Below are 8,725 nucleotides of genomic sequence, written 5' to 3'. Positions count from 1 at the left end.
TTTATTAAAAAATTATAATTTAAATTTTAAAATTTTACTAAATATTAATATTATTATTTTTTATAAATCAAAAATTATAAAAAAATTTAAAATTTTTTTAAATCGATCTTTAATCCGTTTAAATAAATATCAAGAATTCGAAATACATATAATAATTTATTAGCAAGCAATAAACCTTTAAATAAAATACAAAAATTAAATACACTATTGGATTCTCTATGAAATTGAGTAAGAACTAAGGAGGAAAAAGTAAAATGCTCGTGGCTTTTCGCTTGCCTCTTATATGGATAAAGCTTGCAATGCAACAAAATGTAATAAAATTGTGACAGTGATTATTCCCAAACGTGCATCACTGTACATGTGAACCATAGACGATGGCGTCAACTATCATAAGAGCCATGGCTTTGTTTTACGAAGTTGGATAAGATAAGATTTAGGCAATAAAAAATGTCGGAAATATTATATATGATATTATATTTAGGCCAATTCTCTGGTGCCTGTAATTTTGGTGTCGAAATTGTCGAAATTATTTTTTATGGTAAATTTTAAATATTAAAAAATAATTTATTTTTATATTTTTTAATTTAAATATTAAATTTTATCTCATTTTAGTAAGTTAGGCAAATATATATAGACACCATAGCATGCACCATTTATTTATCATAAATTCAGCATTGACAAAGTTGTATTAACTCCATATTTGTGTATAATTGGAAACAAGCATACTTAAATGTGATAGAAACAGAGGAAGAAATACAAAACGTGGAAGAAATGACATGTCAATTGATGGGACGCGACTTTGGATGATCCAATCACCATTGTTATGAGGGGCCCAACGAATAAGGTTGTTAAACCAACAAAAAACAGAATAATTAAGAGAAAGAAATAAAAAAAGAATTACCGCTGATTTTGAGTATCTTGAACTTAGATGGGGAACACAACGCGTTGCACTATTACGCATGTGAAAGGTTGAACAATGAAATAAAAATGTATATAGTAAGAACGTGAAATACATGGCGGTGAAGTAATAATTTTATAATCACTTTGAAATCTGAATGCAACTTTTTAAAAGAGTTTTGACCAAGGGATGGAATGAACAAATGCAATTTGAACGTGGTTTGTTCGCTATTTTTTTATATATGAAAGTTAGTGATACCATGCTTTGAAGGGTTTAAAAAAGAAAAAAAATTATTTAAAAAGTATCATTTGTTATTTTTATTATGTAATTACAAGATTCTTACTAATATATAGATCAAGAGTATGCTAATGAATATATTAATTATGGAATAATATCCTAATAAATTATATTGATATTTTTTTTTATCCTCTTTGATATTTTTCTGATTTTATTTTCTAATTACGATATTATAATGGGATCCACTCATATAAAGACGATTAAAACATCTTAATTTAACATATATAATTGATTAAATCGTATTATTTTTGTCAAAATTAGGCTAGACAAATTGATCTAACTGAAAAATGGTGAATCAAATCTTGAATTGATCTAAATTAATATTATTTTTTATAGAAAATAATTACAATATCCTATTATAGAAAATGACTAAAATACTTCTATTATTTTTAATCATTCTCTATAATAAGGGTATTGTAGTCATTTTTATATAAAAAAATATTAATTTAGACCAGTTCAAGATTTAATCACCATTTTTTTCGGTTAAATCAATTTGTCTAGCCTAATTTTGACAAAAATAACATGATTTAATCGATTATATATGTTAAATTTTAATTACTGAAAAACATCTTTGAAAAAAAAGACGTTTTCAGCATCTTTATCTGAGTAGCTCCCTATTCTAATACTCCCCCTCAAGGTAAGTAGTGGGATCACCAGCTTTGTTAGAATTTTAGCAATGACTTGTCTTGAAAGTGCTTTAGTAAGAATATCAGTCAACTGATCTTCTGATCTCACAAATGTAAGTTCAATAATGCCCTTCTCAATTTTTTCTTTGATAAAGTGTTGATCCACCTCAACATATTTTGTTCTATCATGTTGTAAGGGATTCTCTGAAATGCTAATTGCGGCTTTATTGTCACATTTCAATTGACAATTGTGGTGGAAACCCATTCTCACTCATCAATTTTCTTATCTACAATACTTCAGTTATGTTTTTAACGATCCCTCGAAATTCTACCACTATGCTTGAAAGTGCTACAATTTTCTGCTTCTCCAAGTTACCAGGTTGCCTCCAACAAGTGTAAAGTAACAAGCTGTTGATCTTCTATCGTTTGGGTCGCCCGTCCAATTTGCATCAGTGTATGCCTCAACCTTCAAATGACCATTCTTTTTTAATATGGTTCCATTTCCTGGAGCTCCCTTCAAATATCGAACTATCCTCATGGCGGCTTCCATATGATCTTCTTGTGGCTTATGCATAAACTGACTTACTATTTCCACGGCATAAGCTATGTCAGGCCGAGTATGTGATAAGTAAATTAGTTTTTCAACTAGTCGCTGGTATCTTTCCTTATCTGTTAGGGTGGCACCTTCTATTATCTTCAACTTGTAATTAACTTGCATGGGCGTATCTATTGGTTTGTAATCCACCATTCCTGTTTCTGCCAAAAGGTCCAAAATATACTTTTTTTGGGAGATAAAGATTTCTTTGTTGGATCGTAGAACCTCTATTCCTAAGAAATATCTTAGTCTTCCCAAATCCTTCATTTCGAAGTCTGTAAATAGGTTCCTTCTCAATTTTGCAATTTCTTCAGTATCACTTCCCGTTATGATCATATTATCCACATAGATTATTAGGCAAGTGATTAAATCTCCCCGTTTTTTCAAAAAAAAAAAGGTACGATCAGAGTTGTTTTGCTTGTACCCATACCTTTTTATGGCCAATGTAAATCTTCTAAACTAGACACGTGGAGATTGTTTTAGAAAAATACAAATACATATCTCTTTTTACGTGTACTTGATTTGCTGCTCTTGCTTTTTAGAATTATATTATTTTGATTTCACCTCAAAAATTCTTTTTTCGTTTGTCCAAGAACGCAGCGCAGGGGAAGATCTTTTGTCTCATGGTAGCCTGCTCCAGTTCCCTTACGAAACTTTCGCCCATAAAGAGCCTTCTTTAACCTGCAAACTTCATGTTTTCTAAATCTTGTTGAGAAATCTGGAGGAGTTTTCATGTATACTTCTTCTTTCAACTCTCCATGCAAGAAAGCATTCTTGACGTGAAATTGATGGAGTGCCCAATCTTCATTTGCTACAATTGAAAACAACATCCTGATAGTATTAATCTTTGCAACCGGTGAAAAAGTATCAGTGTAGTCGATCCCATAGGTCTGTGTATAACCTTTGGCCAACAACCTTGCCTTGTACCGTTCAATGGTGCCATCTGCCTTGTGTTTAATGGTGAAAATCCATTTGCACCTTACTAGCTTTTTTCCTATCGGTAGGATACACTTTTTTCAAGTTTCGTTCTTCTCTAGAGCTTCTATTTCTGTATTAATGGCTTTTCGCCATTCAGCTTTCTAATTAGCTTCTCGAACAGTTCTTGGAATGTCTTATGTCAAGAGTGTGGTAGAAAAAGCCTTTGTAATATTTGCTATTCTAATACGTGGTCAGGAGGGCATTTTTGTCATCTTAGAGCTAAGGGATGGAATGGTAATCTTGTCATATTCAAGGATCTGAATTCTAGAAGAATTGTGCCATGCCAGTCTTGGACATCAAGAAGACCAAGAATCCGTCTCAAAAACAGTGGTGCTGAAAGGGCAACAACAATTCATAAGGCCCATTGGGTTAAGGCAAGACAATAAGAAGCCCAATAAAGTTTTTCAAATTCAGTAGGAGGCATAATTTATTATTTATTTTCGAATTTTTAGGCCTTTATTTTAAGTTTGTTTTGTTGTTAGAGTTTGTTGGAATATTTGATTTACTTTTGATTTGTTTAGTAGTATTTTTAGGGATTTTAAATTTAAATCAAATTTGATCTAATCTAATAATATTAAATCTGATTTAAATTAGTTATCATATCTTTAGAATTTTAAAATTTAAATCAAATCTGATCTAATCCAATAAGATCAAATCTGATTTAAATTAGTTATCTTATCTTATCTTTTAGCTAGTTTGTTTGGGGTCTATTTAAACACCTTTGGTGAGACAATTTAGATAACTTTTGATGAATAAAATTTCCTTAGTGCTTTATGCACAATTTTTTAGTGTGATTAAGTGAGGTGAGTGATTTGCTTCGCTTGTTGCATGGAGAAGATTGAGTGATTCAATTTTCATTCCTCTGATCTAGGTTGTCAAAGACAGGTTCTTTGAAGGTCTAGTAGGAAATTCTTTTCGGTGACCTAGGTTGCTAAGAACAAGTATCTTAGAGGTCTAGTAGAAAAACCTTTATCTATCTTTTATGTTTCTGCTGTGTCTCTTTATGCCAATAAATTCCTCTTCTTGATGTCATTATTTTCTTATCCCCTTTTACTGAATAATCCTTATCTATTATGATAAAATCCCTAAGTGCCAAGCTATTCCTTATCATATTCCTTCTCTAGCCACTCTTATCGGATATCTTGAGTTACGGGGAACATGTTCTTGTGAGTACTGATCAGGAAGCATCCCTCTGTTTCTTCTTGGAGGAAGAATAAATGTATTGAACTCTGGTTCTTCTTGTTCTAGTGCTATACTATTATTGTTAGTGGCCTCATTAAAAACAGGGAGTAAATTATCATATTGGTAATTACTTACCTCTTGTCTGACATTCTCAAAAGAACTCTCACTAGTTATATGTACCAAGTTGTTTTCTACATTGACTGAAGTATATTCGGTGGCTCCATCTACTCGCTCTGTTTGAACAGTTTCTGGGCAACAGAGGTTATTTAGCCAACTTGGTGGTGGTTCATTATTGTTCTCCCCCTGAATGTCATATTGGTGGTTGAAATAAAATTCGGATTCTAAAAAATCACAATCCATGGTCATATGAATATGACGAGTGATTGAATTGTAACACTTATACCCCTTTTGGTGTGTAGCATACCCAATAAAAATACATTTTTCTGCACAAGGATCAAGTTTTGTTCTATTGAATTTGGGGATATGGACAAAGACAGAACATCCAAATACTCGAAGTGGTGCAGTCTGAGTAGCCAAGACTTGTAAGGGTATTTTGTGGTGGAGAACTTGGGTAGGTAGGCGATTCAATAAGTAGGTAGAGGTTGCTATAGCTTCAGACCAAAAAGTTTTTGGAACTTGTGCATCAAAAAGCATAGTTCGGGTCATCTTAAGTAACTTACGATTTCTCCGCTCAGCTACACCATTTTGTTGGGGTGTATTTGGGCAGGAAGTTTGATGGATAAGACCATTTTGTATAAAAAAAACGCGCATTGATTGGTTTATAAATTTCTCACCATTATCTGAGCGAAGTACTTGGATTTTCTTGTTGAATTGAGTTTGAATTATTTGGTAGAAAGCATAGAATTTATCAGGCACTTCAGATTTGTGTTTTAAAAAATATACCCAAATCATGCGAGAGAAATTGTCCATAAATAATATAAAATATTGAAAATTATTATGGAAAATAGGGGCTGGGTTCCACACATCAGAGTGTATTAGAGAAAAACTAGAATTGACTCTATTGTTGGTTGGAGGAAAAGAAACTCTGTGATTTTTTATATGAATACAAGTTTCATATTTGAGGGGTTCAGTGCTACTTGTAAAAAGACTAGGAAATAAAAACTTGAGGTACGAGACGCCTGTGCCATAACCAAAGTTGCCTAGTAACCATTCTGTGAGCAAGCATGGCATGACCCTGGTGTGCTACTTCATCAACGTAGTAAAGGCATTCTCACTCAGTACCACGCCCAATGATCTTCTTTGTAAGAATGTCCTGTAAAAGACAAAAGGTAGAATACATGAGTACCACACAATTTAGTTCCTTTGTTACTTGACTAACAGACAATAATTTTGATGATAGTGCAGGGACATAGAGGCGATTTTTTAATTTCAATTTTTCTAAAAAAGTAATGGAGCCTCCTCCTTTAACATCAATTAATTCTCTACTAGCTATTTTAATATAGGCTTTTGAGGGTTGTTAAAATCATGAAGGTCATGAGTCATAGTATCGGTAGCCCCACAATCAAAAATTCATTCATTTATTTTTTTAATTGGATTTTGATTTTGGGTCTCCCTTTCATATTGAGTCGCGGCCTGGGTTGAGCAGCCAATGAGTTCAGTAGTACTTGCCGTTACCACCGCTGCTGCCTTGCCATCGCGACTTGCTTCCTCTCTTTTTGCATCGCCACTGCTGTCAGTGACCTCTAGGATGCTCACAACGGCGGTCCCCTTACTCTGATTTCTGGATGACTTGGGATTGTTTTTCACCAATCTGGGTAATCCACAATCTTAAAGCAGTTTTCTTTGGTGTGTTTCTTCTTTCTTCGGTGTGTTTCTTCTTTCTTCTTCCACCAATTACTTTTTTCATCAGAGTTGCCCATAGTGGATAATTATTTCCATTTAATTTGAAACCAATTGACAAATTTTCAGAATTGGTTTGTGATAATCGCATTCCAAGACTATTGCGTAGCATATTTGTAATTTGTAATATCGATCAAAATGGTTGATTTTGAGTTCCTAGAACCTAACTCTACTCTGATACCATGGTACAAAAGGTTTAAGAAAGAAAAGAAGAATTATTTAGAAAAGTCTCATTTGTTATTTTTTCATATGTGATTACACAGTTCTTACCAATATATAGACCAAGAGTACGCTAAGTATGGAATAATATCCTAATAAATTACATTGATATTTTTTCTTATCCTCTTTGATATTTTTCTGATTTTGTTTCCTAATTATGATATTCTAATAGTTAGATCTGTGTTATGCTGGATTATGGGCGTTAGAAGGTTATACATTATTATAACAGTGGTAATTTTTTGAACTGTTGAAGAAAAAATCGGATTGTTCGATTTTTTTGTAGAGAAAAGACATCACAGATCGAACGATCTAATTTGTGTTGAATAAAAATGATCAACATTTTGGGACAAAGAAGTTGGACCTACCAATTTCATCAAATTTATTAACAATCACAAATAATTTATTAAATTCATATTTATTAGTTAGTGTTCCTAATATTACCTAAATTGCACTAAATTTATTTATTCGGTTTCGGTCATGCAGCTATAATAATAATAATAATAATAATAATAATAATAATAATAATATACCTTCACTAATTAAGAATGAACAATAATTGATTATTATATTTAAAAAATTTCAAAACTTCTACTTTCAGTACAATACAATAAAAAAATAGTTGAATTACACATCCAATTTTTTTGTATTTAAATTCAACTAAATAGATCCAATACTAATAAAAATCACTCTCATTAATGAGAACGTGTTACACGCACCCAAACTCCAAATGTTACCTCTTTCTTCGCACTAGAATATGAAAAATCGTTCGTTCCTCCAACTCAAAATTGCAACAAACAAATTTAAAATTTCTATCAAAATCTCTCAAAAACATTTTAAATTTTCTGTGGAAATAACTACAAAATCCGGTAGTACGTTTGAGATCATCAACAAAAAACACAAAAAAAGAACAATAAAGATTTCTCAAGATACTGACAAAACTACTTGTTATTATGTTCAGTTTTCTCCATCGCACCTTCTCACAATTCTTGTATTTCTACGAGTTCGGTTTAGGGTTTAGTGGATCGAATTTGTTCATTTAGTAGATCGAGTTTCTCTTATTCAATTTTTTCTTGTTTTTTCTGTAACTAGGGCATCAAATAGAACTGTGTTGTTAGTTTATTGGTTCTAATAAATAATTCAGTTCATTTCTAAGTTTAATTGAGTTCATTTATATGCAAAAATGAATTGAATATGTTTTTTATTTTGTTGATTGAGTTTTTATGACTTTTTGTTCAACTCTGAACCAAATTCGGTTTATTTGTGAATTAATTAAGGTTTACTTGATACTACTGTTAAGTAGTGACCAAATTTGTTATACTTTAAGAAATTTAGGTTCATTTATTAGTTTAATTTAGGTTCATTTGGTTTGGTTTTGCTTGAATTTGTTGAACTTGTTCATGTGAAATTGTTTAGTTAGTTTTTGTTCAAATCTAAACCAATTTCGGTTCATTTGTAAATTAACTGATGTTCATTTGATGATATTGTTAAGTATTGACTTTTTGTTATACCTTAAAAAATTTAGGTTCATTTCTTAGTTTAATTTAGGTTCATTTGCTTTCGTTTCGCTTGAATTTGCTGAACTTGTTCATGTGTGGATGTTTAGTTAGTTTTGTTCAAATCTGAACTAATTTCGGTCCATTTATGAATTAACTAAGGTTCACTTGATGCTGTTGTTAAATATTGACCAAATTTTTTATTCCTTACAGCCAAAATGAAAAAGAAGATCATCTCAAAAAAGAAGCCATATTATAATGTAAGTATATACACATTAAATCAACTCTGTTTTTTGTATTATAAATATATCATATAACATAATGTTTCAAATCATTGCAGAAACTCACGATTTGAGTTGCTAAACAAGATTGATAGCTCGGGTATTCGCCGACTTGAGTGACAAAAGAAAGTTATCGTTAAAAAATGGGATTCAGTGCACTGAGACATATCCCATAATTAAATGTCTTGCACAAACTCTTGAGGGAATTGATTCTTTGCTTTGATCTCTATCATAGATTCTTGAACACGCGCTATGGAAAAATCTACATAACTCCTGCCAGATAGGAGATGCACTGG

Source organism: Arachis duranensis, chromosome 6, assembly GCF_000817695.3.
Source record: "Arachis duranensis cultivar V14167 chromosome 6, aradu.V14167.gnm2.J7QH, whole genome shotgun sequence".
Classification (NCBI taxonomy): Eukaryota; Viridiplantae; Streptophyta; class Magnoliopsida; order Fabales; family Fabaceae; genus Arachis; species Arachis duranensis.
Note: the sequence above shows the minus strand (reverse complement) of the source record.